Raw genomic sequence first — 23,999 nt, forward strand, 5'->3', positions numbered from 1 at the left:
AGGATACTTTGGGAAGTGCTAAGTCAACCCACTTTTTCCAGGTGCGTTTAGCCACAGAGAGCAGCTCATTTCCCAAAAATGAGCTAGAAGTGGCAATGGAATGGTGGTGGCAGGACCAAACCAGGGGGCCAAGCTTCCAGGGCTCACGGATCCCTTTCTGCCATGGGCAGTGTTTAAACCTTCCATGCCGTGTGCTTCGTCTCTCCGATGGGAATAACCAGACCTGCCCTGCCCCCTCACAGGGTTGGAATAAGGATCAAATGAGATAATAATGGAAGTGAGAGTGCATACTGTAGGCTATGGTGTTGCTGTTACCTGACCCTCTTTTCACTGTGATCACAGTCCCGTTTGGGAGAGAAGCCTGGTGAAACTTGGCACTGAACAGGCCTGAACAAAAGGCACAGTCTTGAAGAATTCCTTTTAAATGTGTCTGGAAATACCTAAACATGCAAGTACCCAGAAAGCTGTTTCCAGTTTATCTGGTAACTATTTATTTGTTAGCTTCCCAAAGGTAATTCTCAAATCCCCCAGGTTCTCGTCCCTCAGGTTCCATGGCCAAGGGGAGGGAGTTTGGGCCCCATTCCTTCTTGTCCTTTGCTGATTTCTCACTTATTTCCTCTCTGAAAGGGACGCTTCCCTGCTGTGGCCCTGAACCCCTCCTTCAGGCCAGCAGAGCTACCCAGCAGGCCATAGGGTCTACCTGGGGACCTCTCTGGGGGCACTGGACCCAAGTCAGGTTGTTCCCCTAGCCACTATCACCCAGGAAGCCCAGTTTCTGGGGCATGTGTTTGAGCTCCTGATCAAAGGAGGTCTTGGAAAAACAAAGAGACTCTGTACTTTAAATCCCTGCTCTCCAACCCAATCAGAGTGCATAACAGTAAAGCAGAACAAAACAAAGGGCTGGAAAACACCCCTGAGAATGTCCAAGGACAGGTGCTTGAGTCAGTGTCAGCCCCTGGGGCTGCCTTACCTCTCTGGGAGGACAGGTAGGGGCTGGAGGGTCAGTAGCCACCTCTCGACCCCCACAGGGATACATCTCGAGGCCAGTGTGCAGGGCAGACCTCAGAGACTTTCTCAGGTTACTGACTGAGGAGAGGCAGAGCCTTGTAGAGGAAGAGCCTGAGCAAAATGTGCAACTTTTCCCCACCCAATCTCTCATATTTTGGGGTCACATTTTGCATCTTCATCCTGTTTTGCTCAGGGCCCGTATTATAAAGCCAAGTAAGTGGAAGCTAAGACTGTGGGGACTAGTAAAACCCACACAGACTCTACCAATGGGGGCTGCAGCCTCTGGAGCACAAAGGACACTGTATACAGTAAAGGTGTCTGCTTTTTTTTTTTTTTTTTTTCAGTAAAAATATGTTTTTAAAACCTTCAGGCTAAACAAAAACAAAAAACTTCAAAATTCTTTCCCAACAAAATTTCTTTTTGAAGAATTGTTAGAACAACAGAAAAACATGTGTCAGGTTTCTCTGCATAATATTTGCATTTATGAGTACAATAACATTATATGTGTAATGTATATTATAAATCTCAAATGCCTCCAGTCACTTTAGGGCGTAGCTGTTGAATTATTATCAATATTTATATTATTTTTTTTTGGTGAAAGATCACAATAAGATATTATTTTTATGTTCCAGTTAACAGTTTTTTCCTTGATTTATTTTGGTCTTGTCTCTGTACCAAATAACTTCTTGCTTTAGGTAAAAAAAGTGTTTAGTTGTTGCTCTATCCTCCAGTTCTTTCTTTTTTTCTTATTTGAACATTGCAGGTAAAATTGATATGCCAATTTCAACTATCTGTGATACAGCTGGAAGCACTAAACTATCTCTTAAGAGATAGAGATGCATATTTTGTAACATTTTTAGGGCTTTTGTGGTTAATTTTAAGGGTAACCTGTCTTTCTACAGGAAACAAGAGCTCACAGTATATACCAGATGACTTTATAAAAATGTAGTCCACCATGCCGCCAGTATTATTGTAATGGTAATGACTTACAATAAAACAGAGACAGAGCCCAGCATGTGTGGTGATTGAGTAGATTCAGCACACACATTGTTTGGCTTCTTAGAGATCATTACTAGTCCTATTGAGTGGCGGAAACAAAGATTTGCCAGTCCTCTAGAAACACCCTGCAGGGAATCGGGGAGCAGTGGAGAACAGAGCCAAGTTAGGACATTAGGGCTGCTGGCCTTGGGGTACCAGACACCAGAGAGGAGAGGTAACAGGTCAGGCCTGACTGGGCTGAGTATCTTGGCTGTGCACAGTGTAGACAGACAGATGCTTGTGGGCTGGAGACTATCCTGGGCCACAGCACCTGAGCCCTGTAGCAGGCCCTGTAGAAGTGCTAAGTGCATGGTCCTAAAGATATTTTCTCAGCCCCCTTTTATATACCTACCTTTCAAAGGTGGAAGAGGAAATAGGGTCTATTGATAGTTCAACTGACTGTCCATCAGAATTACCTATTGAGCTTAAAACACACCTTGCCTGTTGCCTGCTCCATATTTAGATTAAGTACTTCTGGAATAAGAAAAAGGAATTTGCATTTTAACCAAGTCCATGTGCTTCTGAAGAGCAGTCAGGACTCTGTGTGACCCCACTTGGTTTTATTCCTACTAGCAGTTTTATATGCTAATAAATGAGAATATACAATGATACAGAATATTTACTCCAAAATAAATTCAAATAAAATAATAAAGGAGAAAAGGAAATATGAGAGCAGTCAAGACAAATAGAAAACATTGTAAGAGTTTTACACTGGTTAGTACAATGGCAGTACTAATTACCAAATCCAAATTTATAGGTAATTACATCCAGTGTAAGAACAGAGTACCAGATCAGATTTTTTAATACTCCAACTATAGGCTACTTACAAGAGATATGCTATAAATATATGAAGAAAGAAATGTTGAAAGTAAAAGGAGGGATAAAGGTATACCATGCAAACTCTATCCCCAAAAAGCTGACATAGCTATCTAATATCAGACAAAGGCAAGAAGAGCTAGTGGGTATTAAGAGGAATGTTTCATAACAGTGAAAGGGATCAGTCCACCAGGAAAATATTTAAAAATTAAATCTGTATACACTGAATAATATGCCTTTAAAATATATAAAGAAAAATTTTACAGAATTAAAAGGAGTAACAAAGTCATAATTGTGTTTGGGTGGTTTTAACACACCATTCAGTATCTGATAGAAACAGCCAACCAAAAAGCAATAAGAATACAGAAGATTTGAACAATGAAATGAACAAAATTGGCCCAGATGACATATGTAGAGAGAGCACTGTACCCAACAAATGCAGGCACACATTCTTTTCAGGTGCATGTGAACATTTACCCAAACTGACCACATGATAGGCCTTAAAACAAATCCTAAAACATTTCAAAGGTTTTAAATCATATAGAGTATGATCACTGATCACAGTGAAATTAGACAAGAAAAATCACCTATTTTTTTTTAAATCACCTATTTTTAAGTTAAGTAATGAACTTCTAAATGTAGCAAAGAAGCAATCACAATGGAAATAAAACATTTTAAAATGAATTATAATAAAAAATAATGAAAAGTATGTGGGATTCAACTAGTGACAAATTTAGAAGAAATTTTATAATATTAAAAGCTTTTAGGGGCTTCCCTGGTGGCGCAGTTGTTGAGAATCCACCTGCCAATGCAGAGGACACGGGTTCGAGCCCTGGTCTGGGAAGATCCCACATGCTGCGGAGCAACTGGGCCCGTGAGCCACAACTACTGAGCCTGCGCGTCTGGAGCCTGTGCTCCACAACAAGAGAGGCCGCGACAGTGAGAGGCCTGCACACCGCGATGAAGAGTGGGCCCCCGCTCACCACAACTAGAGAAAGCCCTCGCACAGAAACGAAGACCCAACACAGCCAAAAAATAAATAAATAAATGTCTCAAAAAAAGTAAAAAGGGAAATTAATAAAATAGAAAACAAACATATAATAGAGAATATCACAAAACCAAAAGTTGGTTCTTTAAAAGAAAACAATTCATAAAGCAAGACTGATCAAGAAAGATACAAATAACTAATAGTAGGAATGAAAAGGATCTGTCACTATAGATCAAACAAAGAACAAATAATAGGAGAATATCATGAGCAACTTTATGTCAATAGATTTGAAGATGTAAATAAAATGTGTAAGTTCCTAGAAAACTACAGCTTGTCAAAATGGGCACAAGAAGAAACAGATATCTAAATAGCCTTCTATACAAAACAATTAAATCTGATATTTTAAAATATGTCCCCCCTTAAAAAAATCTTTAGGTGCAGATGGCTTATACAGTAAATTCTTCCAATATTTAAGGAAGAATTAACAGAAGTATTACACAAACTTTTCCAGAGAAAAAAGGAAGGAACACTTCACATTTGTTTTACAAGGCTAGCATAATCTTGATACTAAAATCTGACGAGAGTATTAGGAGAAAAAGACCCAACAAGTATAGGCTAAGTCATTCATAAACATAGGTGCAAATTTTCTAAACAAAAGCAAACTGAATTCAGCAATATGTAAAGAAGACAGTGCATAGCAAACAAGTTGAGTTTATTTCAGGGGCATGTTGTTGATTTACTATTTCAAAATCAATGTTATTAACCATTTTAAGAGAATAAAGGAAAACCCAAATCTTCAAAAGCCTTATATAAAATTCAACCTCCATTCATTAAAAAAAAAAAAAACTCACATAAAAGTAGGAAGGAATTTCCTTTATCTGATAATAGCATCTTCAAAAAGTGTAAAGCCAGTATCATCTAATGCTATAATGGTGAGATATTGAGTTTTATCCCCTGGGATTATCACTGAGACAAAAATGTCCACTATCTTCAAGGAGGCCCATCATCCTGAATATATTCAACATTGTATTTTTCATCCCAGCCAGTATAATATTTAATAAATAAATAAAAATTACAAAGCTCAAAAGGAAATAATTGTTACTACAAATGTAAATGCAAAAAATCCCCACACATTGTATGTGTGTGTAAATTTATACAGAAATGCCAAGGATTAAGACTGGCTAATACAATTATCTGTAAAGGAACATATTAATGAATCAGATTACATAATAAAGAACTTCTGTTTCTCAAAAGACACCATTAAGAGAGTGAAAAGGCAAGTCATGGAGTTGGAGAAAATAATTGGCAACACTTATATAACTGACAAAGGGCTTGTTATCCAGTATATATGAAGAGGTCCTACTCATCCCCCCAAAAATATACAACCCAATAAAAAAAATGAACAGGCACTTAACCAACACTTTACAAAACACCATATCTAAATGTTCAATAAACATATGAAAAGGTGCTCAATTTCATTAATCATTAGAAAGACTCATAGTACCAAATGGCAATCACATGGAACAATGGAAACTCACACACTGTTGGAGGAGTATAAACAGTTATAACTACTTTGAAAAATAGTTTGTCATCATTTCCTAAAATTGGACATATGCACATATCATAACCGAGTAATTTCACTCCTAGGTACATACTAGAAAGGCACACGTAAAAGCACCAAAAGAATGCACATGAATGTTCATATCAGCAATGTTAACAACTCTGAAGGGCACTTCCCAAATGTCCATCAAGAGTAAAATGGACAATTGTGGTCTATTTACAATACAGGATACTGTAGAGCAATGAAAATGAACCAACTGGTACTTGCAACAATATAGTTTCCTCTTACGATCTTAATGTTTTGTAAAAGACTCTAATGCAAAATGAATAGTTAATAGCGCGGACCCCAGAAACGGGCATGAGATGCTAAGGCTGCTGCTGCCGCCACCAAGAAGCCTGTGTGCAAGAACAGGTCACTATCCACAGCCCCCTTCCAGGGACCCTGTGCAGCCCGCCACTGCCAGAGTCCCGGGATCCAGGGACAACTTCCCCGGGAGAACGCACAGCGCGCCTCAGGCTGGTTCAACGTCACGCCAGCCTCTGCCGCCACAGGCTCACCCCACACTCCGTGCCTCTCCCTCCCCCTGGCATGTGTGAGCCAGAGTCCCCGAAGCAGCTGCTCCTTTAACCCCGTCCTGTCTGAGCGAAGAACAGACACCATCTGGTGACCTACGTGCAGAGGCGCGGCCAAATCCAAGGCTGAGTCCCTGGGAGCTGTGAGAACAAAGAAGAGAAAGGGAAATCTCCCCCAGCAGCCTCAGAAGCAGCGGATTAAAGCTCCACAATCAACTTGATGTACCCTGCATCTGTGGAATACCTGAATAGACAACGAATCATCCCAAAGTGAGGAGGTGGACTTTGAGAGCAAGATTTATGATTTTATCCCCTTTTCCTCTTTCTGTGTGTATGTGTATGCTACTGTGTGAGATTTTGTCTGTATAGCTTTGCCTCCACCATTTGTCCTAGGGTTCTACCCGTCCATTTAAAAAATTTTTTTCAATAATTATTTTTTATTTTAATACCTTTATTATATTTTATCTTACTTATTTTATTTTACTTTATCTTCTTTATTCCTTTCTTTTTTTCCTTCCTTCCCTCCTTCCTTCCTTCCTTCATCCCTCCATCCCTCCCTCCCTCCTTTCTTTCTTTCTTTCTTCTTTCTTTCTTCTTCTACTAATTCTTTCTTTCTACTTTTTCTGCCTTTTATTCTGAGCCGTGTGGATGAAAGGCTCTTGGTGCTGCAGCCAGGAGTCAGAGCTGTGCCTCTGAGGTTGGAGAGCCAATTTCAGGACACTGGTCCACAAGAGACCTCCGAGCTCCACATAATATCAAATGGTGAAAATCTCCCAGAGATCTCCATCTCAACACCAGTACCCAGCTTCACTCAATGACCAGCAAGCTACAGTGCTGGACACTCTATGCCAAACAACTAGCAAGACAGGAACACAACCACACCCATTAGCAGAGAGGCTGCCTAAAATCATAGTAAGTCCACAGACACCCCAAAACATACCACCAGAGGTGGACCTGCCCACCAGAAAGACAAGATCCAGCCTCATTCACCAGAACACAGGCACTAGTCCCCTCCACCAGGAAGCCTACACAACCCGCTGAACCACCTTTAGCCACTGGGGACAGACACCAAAAACAACGGGAACTACGAACCTGCAGCCTGCAAAAAGGAGACCCCAAACACAGTAAGATAAGCAAAATGAGAAGACAGAAAAACACACAGCAGATAAAGGAGCAAGATAAAAACCCACCAGACCTAACAAATGAAGAGGAAATAGGCAGTCTACCTGAAAAAGAATTCAGAATAATGATAATAAAGATGATCCAAAATCTTGGAAATAAAACAGACAAAATGCAAGAAACATTTAACAAGGACCTAGAAGAACTAAAGGTGAAACCAGCAATGATGAACAACACAATAAATGAACTTAAAAATACTCTAGATGGGATCAATAGCAGAATAACTGAGGCAGAAGAATGGATAAGTGACCTGGAAGATAAAATAGTGGAAATAACTACTGCAGAGCAGAATAAAGAAAAGAGAATGAAAAGAACTGAGGACAGTCTCAGAGACCTCTGGGACAACATTAAACACATCAACATTCGAATTATAGGGGTTCCAGAAGAAGAAGAGAAAAAGAAAGGGACTGAGAAAATATTTGAAGAGATTATAGTTGAAAACTTCCCTAATATGGGAAAGGAAATAGTTAATCAAGTCCAGGAAGCACAGAGAGTCCCATACAGGATAAATCCAAGGAGAAATACGCCAAGACACATATTAATCAAACTGTCAAAAATTAAATACAAAGAAAACATATTAAAAGCAGCAAGGGAAAAACAACAAATAACACACAAGGGAATCCCCATAAGATTAACAGCTGATCTTTCAGCAGAAACTCTGCAAGCCAGAAGGGAGTGGAAGGACATATTTAAAGTGATGAAGGAGAAAACCCCACAACCAAGATTACTCTTCCCAGCAAGGATCTCATTCTGATATGATGGAGAAATTAAAACTTTTACAAACGAGCAAAGCTGAGAGAGTTCAACACCACAAAATGGGCTTTACAACAACTGCTAAAGGAACTTCTCTAGGCAAGAAACACAAGAGAAAGAAAAGACCTACAATAACAAACCCAAAACAATTAAGAAACTGGGAATAGGAACATACATATTGATAATTACCTTAAATGTAAGTGGATTAAATGCTCCCACCAAAAGACACAGACTGGCTGAATGGATACAAAAGCAAGACCCATATATATGTTGTCTACAAGACACCCACTTCAGACCTAGAGACACATACAGAATGAAAGTAAGGGGATGGAAAAAGATATTTCATGCAAATGGAAACCAAAAGAAAGCTGGAGTAGCAATTCTCATATCAGACAAAATAGACTTAAAAATAAAGACTATTAGAAGAGACAAAGAAGGACACTACATAATGATCAAGGGATCGATCCAAGAAGAAGATATAACAGTTGTAAATATTTATGTACCTAACATAGGAGCACCTCAATACATAAGGCAAATAATAGCAGTCATTAAAGGGGAAATCAACAGTAACACATTCATAGTAGGGGACTTTAACACCCCACTTTCACCAATGGACAGATCATCAAAAATGAAAATAAATAAGGAAACACAAGCTTTAAATGATACATTAAACAAGATGGACTTAATTGATATTTATAGGACATTCCATCCAAAAACAACAGAATACACATTTTTCTCAAGTGCTCATGGAACATTCTCCAGGATAGATCATATCTTGAGTCACAAATCAAGCCTTGGTAAATTTAAGAAAATTGAAATTGTATCAAGTATCTTTTCCGACCAAAATGCTATGAGACTAGATATCAATAACAGGAAGAGATCTGTAAAAAATACAAACACATGGAGGCTAAACATTACACTACTGAATAACGAAGTGATCACTGAAGAAATCAAACAGGAAATAAAAAAAATACCTACAAACAAATGACAATGGAGACACAACGACCCAAAACCTATGGGATGCAGCAAAAGCAGGTCTAAGAGGCAAGTTTATAGCAATACAATCTTACCTTAAGAAATAGGAAACATCTCGAATAAACAACCTAACCTTGCACCTAAAGCAATTAGAGAAAGAAGAACAGAAAAACCCCAAAGTTAGCAGAAGGAAAGAAATCATAAAGATCAGATCAGAAATAAATGAAAAAGAAATGAAGGAAACTATAGCAAAGATCAATAAAACTAAAAGCTGGTTCTTTGAGAAGATAAACAAAATTGATAAACCATTAGCCAGACTCATCAAGAAAAAAAGGGAGAAGACTCAAATCAATAGAAATAGAAAAGAAACAGGAGAAGTAACAACTGACACAGCAGAAATACAAAAGATCATGAGAGATTACTACAAGCAACTCCATGCCAGTAAAATGGAAAACCTGGAAAAAATGGACAAATTCTTAGAAAAGCACAACCTGCCAAGACTGAATCAGGAAGAAATAGAATATATGAACAGAACAATCACAAGCTTGAAATTGAAACTCTGATTAAAAATCTTCCAACAAACAAAATCCCAAGACTGGATGGCTTCACACGCGATTTCTATCAAACATTTAGAGAAGAGCTAACACCTATCCTTCTCAAACTCTTCCAAATATAGCAGAGGGAGGAAAACTCCCAAACTCATTCTACGAGGCCACCATCACCTTGATAACAAAACCAGACAAGGATGTCACAAAGAAAGAAAACTACAGGCCAGTATCACTGATGAACATAGATGCAAAACTCCTGAATAAAATACTAGCAACCAGAATCCAACAGCACATTAAAAGGATCATACACCATGATCAAGTGGGGTTTATTCCAGGAATGCAAGGATTCTTCAATATATGCAAATCAGTCAAGGTGATAAACCATATTAACAAATTGAAGGAGAAAAACCATATGGTCATCTCAATAGATGCAGAGAAAGCTTTCAACAAAATTCAACTCCCATTTATGATAAAAACCCTGCAGAAAGTAGGCATAGAGGGACCTATCCTCAACATAATAAAGGCCATATATGACAAACCCACAGTCAACATCATCCTCAATGGTGAAAAACTGAAAGCATTTCCACTAAGAAAAGGAACAAGACAAGGTTGCCCACTCTCACCACTCTTATTCAACATACTTTTGGAAGTTTTAGCCATAGCAACAGAGAAGAAAAGGAAAGAAAAGGAATCCAAATCAGAAAAGAAGTAAAGCTGTCACTGTTTGCAGATGACATGATACTATACATAGAGAATCCTGAAGATGCTACCAGAAAACTACTAGAGTTAATCAATGAATTTGGTAAAGTAGCAGGGTACAAAATTAATGCACAGAAATCCCTGGCATTTCTATACACTAATGATGAAAAATCTGAAAGTGAAATCAAGAAAACACTCCCATTTACCATTGCAACAAAAAGAATAAAATATCTAGGAATAAACCTACCTAAGGAGACAAAAGACCTGTATGCAGAAAATTATAAGACACGGATGAAAGAAATTAAAGATGATACAAATAGATGGAGAGGTATACCATGTTCTTGGACTGGAAGAATCAATATTGTGAAAATGACTCTACTACCCAAAGCAATCTATAGATTCAATGCAATCCCTATCAAACTACCACTGGCATTTTTCACAGAACTAGAACAAAACATTTCACAATATGTATGGAAACACAAAAGACCCCGAATAGCCAAAGCAATATTGAGAATGAAAAACGGAGTTGGACGAATGAGGCTCCCTGACTTCAGACTATACTACAAAGCTACAGTAATCAAGACAGTATGGTACTGGCACAAAAACAGAAACAGAGATCAATGGAACAGGATAGAAAGCCCAGAGATAAACCCACGCACAGATGGTCACCTTATCTTTGATAAAGGAGGCAGGAATATACAATGGAGAAAGGACAGCCTCTTCAATAAGTGGTGCTGGGAAAACTGGACAAGTACATGTAAAATATGAGATTAGATCACTCCCTAACATCATAGACAAAAATAAGCTCAAAATGGATTAAAGACCTAAATGTAAGGCCAGAAACTATCAAACTCTTAGAGGAAAACATAGACAGAACACTCTATGACATAAATCACAGCAAGATCCTTTTTGACCCACCTCCTAGATAAATGGAAATAAAAACAAAAATAAACAAATGGGACCTAATGAAACTTCAAAGCTTTTGCACAGCAAAGGAAACCATAAAGAAGAGTAAAAGACAAACCTCAGAATGGGAGAAGATATTTTCAAATGAAGCAACTGACAAAGGATTAATCTCCAAAATTTATAAGCAGCTCATGCAGCTCAATAAAAAACAAACAAACAACCCAATCCAAAAATGGGCAAAAGACCTAAAAGGACATTTCTCCAAAGAAGATATACAGACTGCCAACAAACACATGAAAGAATGCTCAATATCATTAATCATTAGAGAAATGCAAATCAAAACTACAATGAGATATCATCTCACACCAGTCAGAATGGCCATCATCAAAAAAATCTAGAAACAATAAATGCTGGGGAGGATGTGGAGAAAAGGGAACACTCTTGCACTCCTGGTGGAAATGTGAATTGGTTTAGCCACTATGGAGAACAGTATGGAGGTTCCTTAAAAAACTAAAAATAGAAATACCATATGACCCAGCAATCCCACTACTGGGCATATACCCTGAGAAAACCATAATTCAAAAAGAGTCATGTACCAAAATGTTCATTGCAGCTCTATTTACAATAGCCAGGAGTTGGAAACAACCTAAGTGTCCATCATCGGATGAATGGATAAAGAAGATGTGGCACATATATACAATGGAATATTACTCAGCCATAAAGAGAAACGAAATTGAGCTATTTGTAATGAGGTGGATAGACCTAGAGTCTGTCATACAGAATGAAGTAAGTCAGATAGAGAAAGACAAATACTGTATGCTAACACATATATATGGAATTAAGAAAAAAAAAATGTCATGAAGAACCTAGGGGTAAGACAGGAATAAAGACACAGACCTATTAGAGAATGGACTTGAGGATATGGGGAGGGGGAAGGGTAAGCTGTGACAAAGCGAGAGAGAGGCATGGACATATATACACTACCAAACGTAAGGTAGATAGCTAGTGAGAAGCAGCCGCATAGCACAGGGAAATCAGCTTGGTGTTTGTGACCGCCTGGAGGGGTGGGAGAGGGAGGGTGGGAGGGAGAGAAAAGAGGGAAAATATCTGGGAACATATGTATATGTATAACTGATTCCCTTTGTTATAAAGCAGAAACTAACACACCATTGTAAAGCAATTATACTGCAATAAAAAAGTTAAAAAAATTAGTACTAATAAGAGTGCATTCAAATAATGCAGAAATAATGTACGTATCAAATGAAAAGTGAAAAACTCTCTGCAAAAGGGAAACACTCTTAGCGTTCATTGTGATTCCATCCAGAAACATTCTTATGCCTATTTTCGCCTGAATTTGTTGTGGAATGCCAGCTCCCCAAACATCCCCAGTGCAGCCTGTTTTTGAGATGGATGGAGGTGATTGCCCATGGCAGTAAGACAGAGCACCTAGAGAGGACTGGCAATGCTCAGTGAGGGAAGGCCAAGGTCGGATTATTTTTGAGAATTTGAAGTTTGTTTTATGGGTCTTTCAACGCCAAGACTTAATTAAGATCAGCTAAGGAACATAACAGTTTAGGACTGGTGAAGGCAGCAAGGGAAAGATTTTGAGGTGAAGGGTTCAAGGAATCATAAGTTTCTTATGCAGTAAACTATCTGTGGATGTTTTCTATTGAGGAGTTGATGGTTCTTGAGAGAAGGTTCTGAAATAAACAATAATTATTTGCCTGGCAAAAGTCTTCTAGAATCGTAAAGTTATGCTAATGAAGACAGTGGAATAGTCAAGTCATGTAAATGGGGACAGTGCGCTGTGTGGGTTTGGTGATCTGGGTTCACAGTATATACTTAAATTATCTATGTACATACTCATGTTACCTTTATCCATGAACTCTGCTATAATGTGCTCAGGTGAGGGGGAAATGAAAATAGAAGCACCTCCTGTGTATGCCTGAGACTGTGAACACCCAGAGGGGGCATCTTTAACTAATTTGCACTAAGGCTCCATATAGGCAATTGGCAGCACTATACAATGTACTTTTTAAACACAAAGATCTGCACTCTAAGTCTACACATGATCTGATCCTTGCTTTTTGCTCACCAATGCATTGTAGGGATCTTTCCATATTGGCACATATAGATCACTTTCATTTCTGTAAGAGCTGCCAGGTAATCCTTAGAAATTTATCATAAGTATTTAACCAGTCTCATATTGTTGGACACTTGAATGGTTTCTAGTTTTTAGCTCTTATAATATTGCCATGAACATCCTTTGGTGGAAGTATCTAACCCAAGTTGCCTGGTTTAAAAATCCCTACTCTGGGGCTTCCCTGGTGGCACAGTAGTTGGGGGTCTGCCTGCCAATGCAGGGAACGCGGGTTCGTGACCCGGTCTGGGGGGATCCTGCGTGCCGCGGAGCGGCTGTGCCCGTGAACCATGGCCGCTGGGCCTGCGCGTCCGGAGCCTGTGCTCCGCAGCGGGAGAGGCCACGGCAGTGAGAGGCCCACGTACCAGAAAAGAAGAAGAAGAAGAAAAAAATCCCTACTCTGTTACTTACTGTGTAACCTTGAGCAAGTTTCTTGATCTCTTCACCTTCAGTTTACTCATCTGTAAAATGGACCCAGAACCTTCTTCATTATGTCATGTTGAGGATTAAATGAGATGATCCACATAAAACATTTTTCAGCCCACCTTCACATAGTAAGCACTCAATAAATGTCAACTCTTCTAATTGTTCATAATTCCCATGGGGTAAGTTTCTACTAGTGAGATTTCTGGGTCAAGGCACATGCAGTTTTCATTTTAATAGATACAAATTGCCTTCCAAAAAAGGTGTACAAATTTAAGTCCTACTGACCGTGTTTGAGAGTAGCTATTTCTCTGAAATGGGAATCATCAACTTTTGACCTTTTCTCTGGTCTGAGAGTTTTAATATCTTATTGTTGTTTTGACTTGCATCTCTTTAATGTGAATTAGATGGAACATTTGTGTTTCTTTTACTTGCTTACCCATTATTCTATTGGGTTATTGTTCTTTTCCTTAGGTTTCTATGAGCCACTGTAAGGAGATTGACTTCTATCATCTGTAATATAGAATTTTCTGCTTGCCTTTGGTCTTATGATTTTATATGTAGTAATTTGGGGAGTCCATTCATTAATTTTAATTTTTCCAGTAGTAAAATACATCAGTCTTTTCCTTAACAGTCTCTGGAGTCTGCTTCCTGCGTGGAAAGTCTTCCCTCAACAAAAGTATACGTAAAAAATCATTCATGCTTCTTTTTACAGCTTCCATGGATTCATTGATTCTCTGCTCCAGATGGTATTTATTTTGATGTAAGAAGTAAGATGAGAAGGGACTTTTTTTAATGGTTGCTGGTCTTCCCCCAAGACATTTGCTGAATTCTATTTCTTTTTTCTTGTGTTTGAAATGCCACCATTAAATTCCCATATGTATTTTGTGTCTCCTGCCTCTGTGCACTTTCCACTCTGTTTCACTGAAGTGCTTATCCTATACTATCCTATTTTAATTTGAATAACTTTATAATAGGTTTTAATATGGTTGGGTCAGTGACCCATCTCTACTCTTTTACTTCCAAATTTCATTGGCCCATCTCACATTTTTATTTCCAACATTTCTTTTATTACAAACTAGAAGCCAGATGAATTCTAGAGTTTTTTGGTTAGGTTTTCCCCCAAATCTTGATGGTATGCTATTTTGAGATTGCTCTGAATTTATAATTAATTTAGGGGACTTAAATTATAGTTTTGAGTCATCCTATCCAAAAGTAATGTGTGTGTTCCTATTTAGTTAAATCCTCTTTTATGTCTTCCAGTAGAATTGGGAGATTTTGTTCACATAGACCCTGAAATTTTTTTTTAAGGTTTATACCAAGGTAATGTATCTTTTTTTATTATTTTTGAAAATATGATCTTTACTTCCTTTATATATAAAGGTATATATATGTATATATATAATATTTAGAAAAGCTACTGATTTTTGTATGTTAGTTGTATAACCTGACACTCCACTCATGTTCCTAATAGGTTTTCAGCTCTTCTAAAATCAGGAATGGGTGTGGGTGTTGAATTGCCTTTCTTGGGGTGCTGATCTAGTAGTTGCTCTTTGCTCTGCTAATCTGATCATATTAGTTTCTTACTATTGGACTAGCCTGGCATTCAGGGAGCCAGCTTCTCTTGGTCACAATGTGTTATTTTAAAGTTTACTGACAAATTTCTTTTTTGTTGAATATTTTAGCATGGATTTTATTAAAATATTTTTCTAAAGTTTTCTATTTTGTGTTCTAAATGTTTTCTGTATAAATATTGTGTAGAGTTGATAAAGAAAAATTTGGAGGATTCTTTCTTTTCTTGTTCCTTTTTTACTTTACTGTTTCACTTTTTTTTATTGTTTGCTCTGAGTATTGCATTCTACAGACATAATTTATCACTAGTTTTGATATTTTACAAATTCGAGTGAAGTGCAAGAATCTTATTTCCCTCTATGTCCCTTTACCATCCCCCATTTATAATTGTTTTAAATATTTCCTCTATATACTTTGAGAATCACATCAGATAATGTTAGAATTTTTGCTCCAATCCTCAAACATAATTTAGCAAAGTTGAACAGAAAAGCCTCCATTGTATTCACCCATGTCCTTTCTATTGTTTTCTCTTCTGTTCTGGAGTTCTAAGATTCCTTCTTTTATCATGTCTTTCTGTTTCAAGGACTCCCTTTAGCCATTTTTAGGGTAGGTGCTGATAATATTTTCTTATTTCTTTTACCTAAGAATATTTTGATTTTCCCTGCATTTCTGAAGAATATTTTCACTGAATATAGAATTATAGAATAAATATAGTTATAGTTATTTTCTTTGATAGTTGATAATTTTATTTGGGAAATAAACATCATAGCTAACATCATAAGCTAACATCATAGTTAAAGGAAAGACAATGCGTTCCCCCTAAGATTGTGAGAGCGGCAAGGATGTCTGTTCTCAGCAGTCCTATTCTGACCACCTGACAACATTGCATTGGAAATCCTAACCACTGTAATAAGACAATAAAAAGAAATAAAAGGCTTACAGATTGAAAAAGCAGAAACAAGACTTTGATAATTATAGAATAAATATAGTTATAGTTATTTTCATTGATTCTTTCTTATTTTCTTTCAGCAAGTGAAAACTGTTGTGTCACTTCCTTCTGGTCTTCATGGTTTCTGATGAGAAATCTGCTGTGATTTGAACTATCTATCCTCTATTGGTAGATATCATTTGTGCTTGCTGCTTTAAGAATTTTTCCTTTGTCTTTAGTTTTTAAAAGTTTGATTATGACTTGTATTGATATGAATTTCTTTGGGTTTATCCTGTATTGTATTTGCTCAGCTTCTTAAATCTGTATGTTATGTCTTTTACTGAATTTGAGAAATTTTCAGTCAATATTTATTTGAATGCTTTTTCAGCACCTCTCCTTTTCTCCTTTCCACCTGGGATTCCGATGACAAAAATGTTAGCTCTTTCATTAGACTCCCACGGGCCCCTGAGGCTACCTACATTCATGGTTTTGGTTTTGGTTTTGGTTTTCTCCACTCTATTTTCTCTTTGTTGTTCAGACTGGACAGTTCCTACTGTATTAATTTCCAGATCATGAATTCTCTCCATTTTGTTGTTGAGAGAAACAGCATAAACTCCACTGAGTTTTTAAATTTTGGTTAGTGTATTTTTTAATTCTAAGATTTCCACTTGGTTTTCCTTTATATTTTCTGTTACTCTGATGAGACTTTCTCATGCTTCCCTTTGTTTCAAATATGTTTGTAACTGCTCCTTGAAGCATTTTTTAATTGAAAACTGCTTTAAAATCCTTGTCAAGAAGCAAATAATAAAATGAAAGTAGAAGTGAATAAAAGTGAAAACAAAAACAATAAGGAAAAATCAATGAAACAAAAAGCTGATTCTTTGAAAAAATCAGTAAAATTGAAAGACATCTTGAAAGACTAAAAAAGGTAAAAAGAAAATATACAAATAATTAATATCAGGAATGATAGAGGTGCTACATAGACTTTGAATCTGTTAAAAAAAAAGACAGTAAGAGACTACTATAAACAACTTTATTTCATAAATTCAATAACTCAGAAGAAATGGACCAATTCCTTGAAAACTGCAACCTACTAACAACACTTAGCCAAGGTAAAACAGATAAGTTGAGTAGCACTGTATTTATAAAAGAAATAGAATTTATAATTAAAAAGCTTCCAAAAAAGAAATATGCTATCCCATATACTTTAACTGGGGAGTATTACCAAACATTTTTAAAGATTAACACCCATTTTACACAATCTCCTCCAGCAAAATAAGAAGGCAAGTACACTTCTGAACTCATTATATGAAACCAATATTACCTCAAGAATTACCACAAAAACAGTACAAGAAAATACAACCATCTATCAAAATCTCCCATGATCTTGATGCAGAATTCCTCAACAGAATACTAGCAAATCAAATCCAGCAACGTATTTTTTTTTTTCTTTTTTTTGGTACGCGGGCCTCTCACCACTGTGGCCTCTCCCGTTGCGGAGCACAGGCTCCAGATGCGCAGGCTCAGTGGCCATGGCTCATGGGCCCAGCCGCTCCGCGGCATGTGGGATCCTCCTGGACCGGGGCACGAACCCATGTCCCCTGCATCGGCAGGCGGACCCTCAACCACTGCACCACCAGGGAAGCCCCCAGCAACGTATTTTTTTTAAATGATATACCATTACCAAATTCCTGCTATGTGAGACAGGATCAATATTTGAAAATCAATTACCATAAGCTACCATATCCATAGGTTAAGAAAAAAATTATATATCAATCAATGCAGGAAAAGTATTGGACAAAATCTAACAAATATTTATTAAAAAAACTCTCCTCAAACTAATAATAGAGGAAAATTTCTTCAACCTAATGAACACCTACAAAGAAACCTACAGCTAACATCATAGTTAAAGGAAAGACAATGCGTTCCCCCTAAGATTGTGAGAGCGGCAAGGATGTCTGTTCTCAGCAGTCCTATTCTGACCACCTGACAACATTGCATTGGAAATCCTAACCACTGTAATAAGACAATAAAAAGAAATAAAAGGCTTACAGATTGAAAAAGCAGAAACAAGACTCCTTATTTTCAGATGACACTATGTAAAAAATACTAATGAATCTACAAAATCCTCTAAATCCTCAAAATTTCTAAAACAATTATGAATTCAGCAGGTCACAGGATATAAAATCATCACACAAAGAATTAATTGCAATTCTATTTACTAAAAATGAACATGTGGAAACAGGAATTTAAAACATGATGCCATTTCTTATTTCCCAAATAAAATGAAAAACAGCTATAAACCTAACACATACAGTGTCTGTATACTGAAATTTGTAAAATGCCAAGGAAAAAAATAGAAAAAGTCTTAAAAAATAGGAGATAAGTACTTTGTTCATGGACTGGAAGACTCAACTTAGTAAAGATGTTGATTCTCTCAAAATTGATCTCTACATTTAATAAAGTTCCTATCAAATCTCTGCTTAATTTTGTTTGTGTAGACATCAACAAGCTTTTTCTGAAATCTATATGGATAAGTATGGCACTAGAGTAGCTAAAACAACCTTGAAAAGAATAAAGTGGGAGAAATAACTTTACCTGATATTAAAGCTTACTATAGAGTTACAGTAATCAGGGCAGTGTGGTTGGCAGAGGGTTAGACACATAGATCAGTGAAACCAAAGAGAGATCCCAGAAATATATCCACACAAATATATCCAACTTATTTTGACAAAGGTGAAAAAGCAATTCAAATGAGGAAGGATTGCCTTTTCAATAAATGATGCTGGAGCAACTGGACATTGAAATGAGCCTCAACCCAAATATCACACCTATATGAAAATTAACTCAAAATGAATCATAAACTTAAATTAAAAGTGTAAAAATAAGAACTTTTAGAGAAAAAAACATGGGAGAAAGCCTTGAGTTTCTTGGACTAGGTAAGGAATTCTTAGACTTGACACCAAAAGTATGATCCATAAGAGGAAAAATTAGTAAACTAGACCTCAACAAAATTAAAAGATTTGCTCTGTAAAAGATGTTGTTAAGAGGATGAAAAGACAAGCATATCTACAGAATAAGAAAAAATATTTGCAAACCATATATTTGACAAGGGACTTGTATGCAGAATATACAAAGAACTCTCAAAACTCAGTATTAAAAAAAAATTGAATTAGAAATGGGCAAAATATATGAACAGATATTTCTGTTTCTGAGGATATACAGATGGCAAATAAGCACAGGAAAAGATGTTCATCATCAATAGTCATCAGAGAAATACAAATTCAAACCACAATGAGATATCACTACAAACCTGCCAGAATGATTAAAATAAAGAATAGTGATAACACCAAATGCTGGTGAAGAGGCAGAGAAACTGGATCACTCTTTTATTGCTGGTAGGAATGTAAAATGGTCATCCACTCTGGAAAACAGTTTGGCAATTTTTTAAAAACTAAAAATGTAACTACTATATGAATCACCAACCACTCTTGAGCATTTATCCCTGAGAAATGGAAACTTAGATTCACACAAAAATCTATACACAAGTGTGCATAGTGGATTTATTATTAATAACTACAACTGGAAACAATTCAGCTGTCCTTCAATGGGTGAATGATTAAATAAACTTGTACATCCATATCATGGAATTCTATTCAGTAATAAAAATGAATAAATTATTGATATACACAACAACCATGAAAGATCTTAAGGAAATTATGCCGAGTGAGAAAAACCAATCTCCAAAAGTTACATACTGAATGATTCCATTTCTATAATATTCTTAAACTAATGTAATTATAGACATGAGAAACAAATGAGTGGTTTCTAAGAGTTAGGGTTTGGGGGACGGGTGGCTGCAAAAGGGTAGCCCAAGGGAGCCTTGTGGTGAAGGAACAGTTCTGGATCTTGATTGTGATGATAGTTGCACAAAGCTACACATGTGACAAATTGCACAGAACTACACACACACACACACACGATTGCATATACAACTGGCAACATCTTAATAAACTCTGTGGGTTGTACTAATGTCAATTTCATGGATTTGATATTGTATTATAGCTATGCAAAATGCTGTCATTGGGGGATTAGGGGTACAGGGTACACAGGACCTACTGTATATTTTTTCCTACCATACTGTGAATCTTATTTCAAATTTTAAAAAAAATTTTTTTAATTTCCTTGTCACATAACTCCAACTTCTGTGTCTTCTCAATATTGATAATTGTTGTATTTTCTCATTCAAGTTGAGATTTTCCTGACAATAATTTTTGGTTGTATCCTGAACACTTTGAGTATTGTGTTATGAGACTCTGGCTCTTATCCAGATCTTCTATTTTATCAATGCCTCCTTACTACCTGGTGGAGGTGGAAGTCCAACGTCCCTACTTTGCTTGTGTTGACACCAGGGACAGAAGGTGCCTCATTACTGCTGGGTGAAGGTAGGAGCTCAGGGTCCCTACTAGATGTATGCAGACACAGACACCACCAGGTGCCTCCTTACCTCCACTGACACTGCAGAGTGGGATAAGGACTCACATTGTTTGGAGGCCGTAAAAGTCCCAGCTTCTCACTCGGCCATCTCAAACACCAGCCCAGTGGGGGTGGGGTGTGTGTCTTGTTACAGCTGGTGAGAGTCTAAGCCCCCTACTTATATTTTGGTGACTGGAATGGAGGTGAGGCCACTGTTATTTCCCTGGAGTTTGACTGAAGTAGAGAAGTTATCACCAAAAGTGTTCTGTCTTGCTAGGCTGCCCCTAGCGTTTGGCCAGACAGAGTAGGCTTTTTGGAGGGCTGTCTGTGCCCGTTATTTCTGGATTGCCAGCTTCCCCAGCACCCACTCCTGGACACCTGAGGCAGAAAGAAAACTCAAGGAACTCACCCCTGTGTTGTTCCTTGGTCCTGCGGTCCCTAGCCAGCCTGACTTCTTTTCTGCACCTCTCAGTGTCTTCTTGTGCTTGTTTGATGTATAATATCCAGGGATTATAACTGTACTTAGTGGGAAGAATAGGGAGAAGTGCATTTACTCTATCTTGTCCAGAAGCTCTTTCTTTTAATAAGTTTATTCCATTTATATTTATTGATATAATATTTATGTTTGTTATAAATTCTCTTATTTTCAGTTTTTAAAAAATTTATTTTGGGGTAGAGTTGATTTACAATGTTGTGTTACTTTCTGCTGTACAGCAAAGTGAATCAGTTATGTATATACATATATCCACTCTTTTTTAGATACTTTTCCCATATAGGTCATTACAGAGTATTGAGTAGAGTGTCCTGTACTATACAGTAGGTCGTTATTAGTTATCTATTTTATATATAGTAGTATCTATATGTCAATCCCAATTTCCCAATTTATCCCTCTTCCCCTTCCCCACTGGTAACCATAAGATTGTTTTCTATATCTGTGACTCTATTTCTGTTTTGTAAGTAAGTTCATTTGTACCATTTTTTTTTTAGATTCCACATATAAGCAATATTGTATGATATTTGTCTTTTTCTGTCTGACTTACTTCACTATGACAATCTCTATGTCCATCCATGTTGCTGCAAATGGCATTATTTCATTCTTTTTATGCCCGAGCAATATTCCATTGTGTGTGTATATATATATATATATATATATATATATATATATATATATATATATACCACATCTTCCTTATCCATCCCTCTGTCAATGGACATTTAGGTTGCTTGCATGTCCTGGCTATTGTAAACAGTGCTGCAATGAACATTGGGGTGCATGGATTTTTCAAATTATTGTTTTCTCCAGATATATGTCCAGGAGTGGGATTGCTGGGTCATAAGGTAGCTCTATTCTTACTTTTTAAAGGAACCTCCATACTGCTCTCCACAGTGGCTGTATCAATTTACATTCCCACCAACAGTGCAAGAGGGTTCCCTTTTCTCCACACCCTCTCCAGCATTTATTGTTTGTAGATTTTTTGATGATGGCCACTCTGACTGATATAAGGTGATACCTCACTGTAGTTTTGATTTGCATTTCTCTAATAATTAGTGTTGTTGAGCATCTTTTCATGTACTTTCTGACCATTTTTATGTCTTCTTTGGAGAAATGTCTATTTAGATCTTCCACCCATTTTTTTTTCTTTTTTTTTTTTTTGCGGTATGCGAGCCTCTCACTGTTGTGGCCTCTCCCGTTGCGGAGCACAGGCTCTGGACGCGCAGGATCAGCGGCCATGGCTCACGGGCCCAGCCACTCCGCGGCATGTGGGATCTTCCCAGACCGGGGCACGAACCCATGTCCCCTGCATTGGCAGGCGGACTCTCAACCACTGTGCCACCAGGGAAGCCCCCACCCATTTTTTGATTGGGTTGTTTGTTTTTTTGTTATTGTGCTGCATGAGCTGTTTGTATATTTTGGAGATTAATCCCTTATCAGTCGCTTTGTTTGCAAATATTTTCTCCCATTCTGTGGGTTGTCTTTTCATTTTGTTTATGGTTTACTTAATTCTTCCCCCTTTCCTGTCTCTTGTAAAAAAAAAAAATTAATAAACAGAAACCACAATTAAATAGAGTAGGAGACCAGAAGGGGGAGCTCTCATGCCCTATAATGACAGCAGAGCCCAACAAGAAGAAAGACTCCTCTGACTTGTTAAGAACTCAGTCAATGAAAGGCCATGGATTCTTTGTTTATTAAAGCCCTCCCAACTTTCTTTTTCCCTCTATAAAAGTGTTCTTGTTCTCTTTCCTTTGCTGTGTATTTGAATGTGTCTTGCCCCGGTTGCAGACCCCCAATTCTCTGCTGATCCCAAATGAACTCATTTTTGCTGGAGAAATACTGGCAGTCTATTTGCTTTAGGTCAACGGTTTTCCATAGGTATGATTTTGCAGTGCCTGTGATATGTTTTACTTCTGCTAATTTGGAAGGTTAACAGTTGTGTTAGTTTTCCTAATGATTATCTTTATATATATGTTATGTAGGAGGTGATAATTTCATAAATTAACTAGATATCAGATATTCCCCTAGTTCATGTTAGAGCTGCCTGTTCAGGGTGGCCCAGGCCAGAGGCTATAGCGTAACATCTGGCTCTGGCAGGGTCCTGAAGAAGCTTAGTCCTTCCACTTCCATGTGAAATGTCTTCACACACAGAGTGGCTGAGAAAGGGAAAGGGAATCTGGTTCAATTTTCTAATAGGGAACCCTTGGTGTCTACCTAATTGGGGAGGTGCTCCTTTAGAAAAAGAGGGGCCCACTGGGGTTTACTAATAGATATTTTAAAAATAATATAAATTGGGTATTTTGCTTATATTTTACTCAATCCACAACCACTTAGGAGTACTTTTGTGCAACTAGGTTTGGTTTTCTACTGGACACCCCCATATGTTCTAGAATTACAGAAGGGAAACGAAAGCCCCAAGGGAGGCCTGGGGATTCCCACCAACTCTACCTGGAGCTGGTTCCACCCACTGCCTACTGACTTTGGAGAAGGCAACACTTTATCTTTTCATCTTCCACTACCCCCAACAAGAGGAAGATTTTGTTGAACTTTACTTTCTGTATGTGGCATTAGGAAAACAATAGTCTGTTGCTGAGGATCACTGCAGGGGTGAATTTTTAATGAGAAGACCTAGGAGAAGGGGCTTGCCCAGTACTGCCTGTCACACTTGGTGCCATCTGGGTGCCCTCGTGTACCTTTTGGTAAAGGACTCAGCCACCTTGCTATAGCAGCAGGGACCCGGCCAAAATACAGTATTGGTAAAGTCCGTGCAAAATGTATGAAGTTTTCCCACTTGAAATTTGAATAGGAACCCCTTCCCATCAAGGCCTGGCTCTGAATGTCCACACTGCAAACAGGCTGCTTACTTTGGCAGTTTTCTTGGCTCTCCACCACCCCCCTCCACCCAGTGATACCATATCCCCCTC

The sequence above is a fragment of the Leucopleurus acutus genome, assembly GCF_964270905.1.
Source record: "Leucopleurus acutus genome assembly, chromosome: 1".
Lineage (NCBI taxonomy): Eukaryota > Metazoa > Chordata > Mammalia > Artiodactyla > Delphinidae > Leucopleurus > Leucopleurus acutus.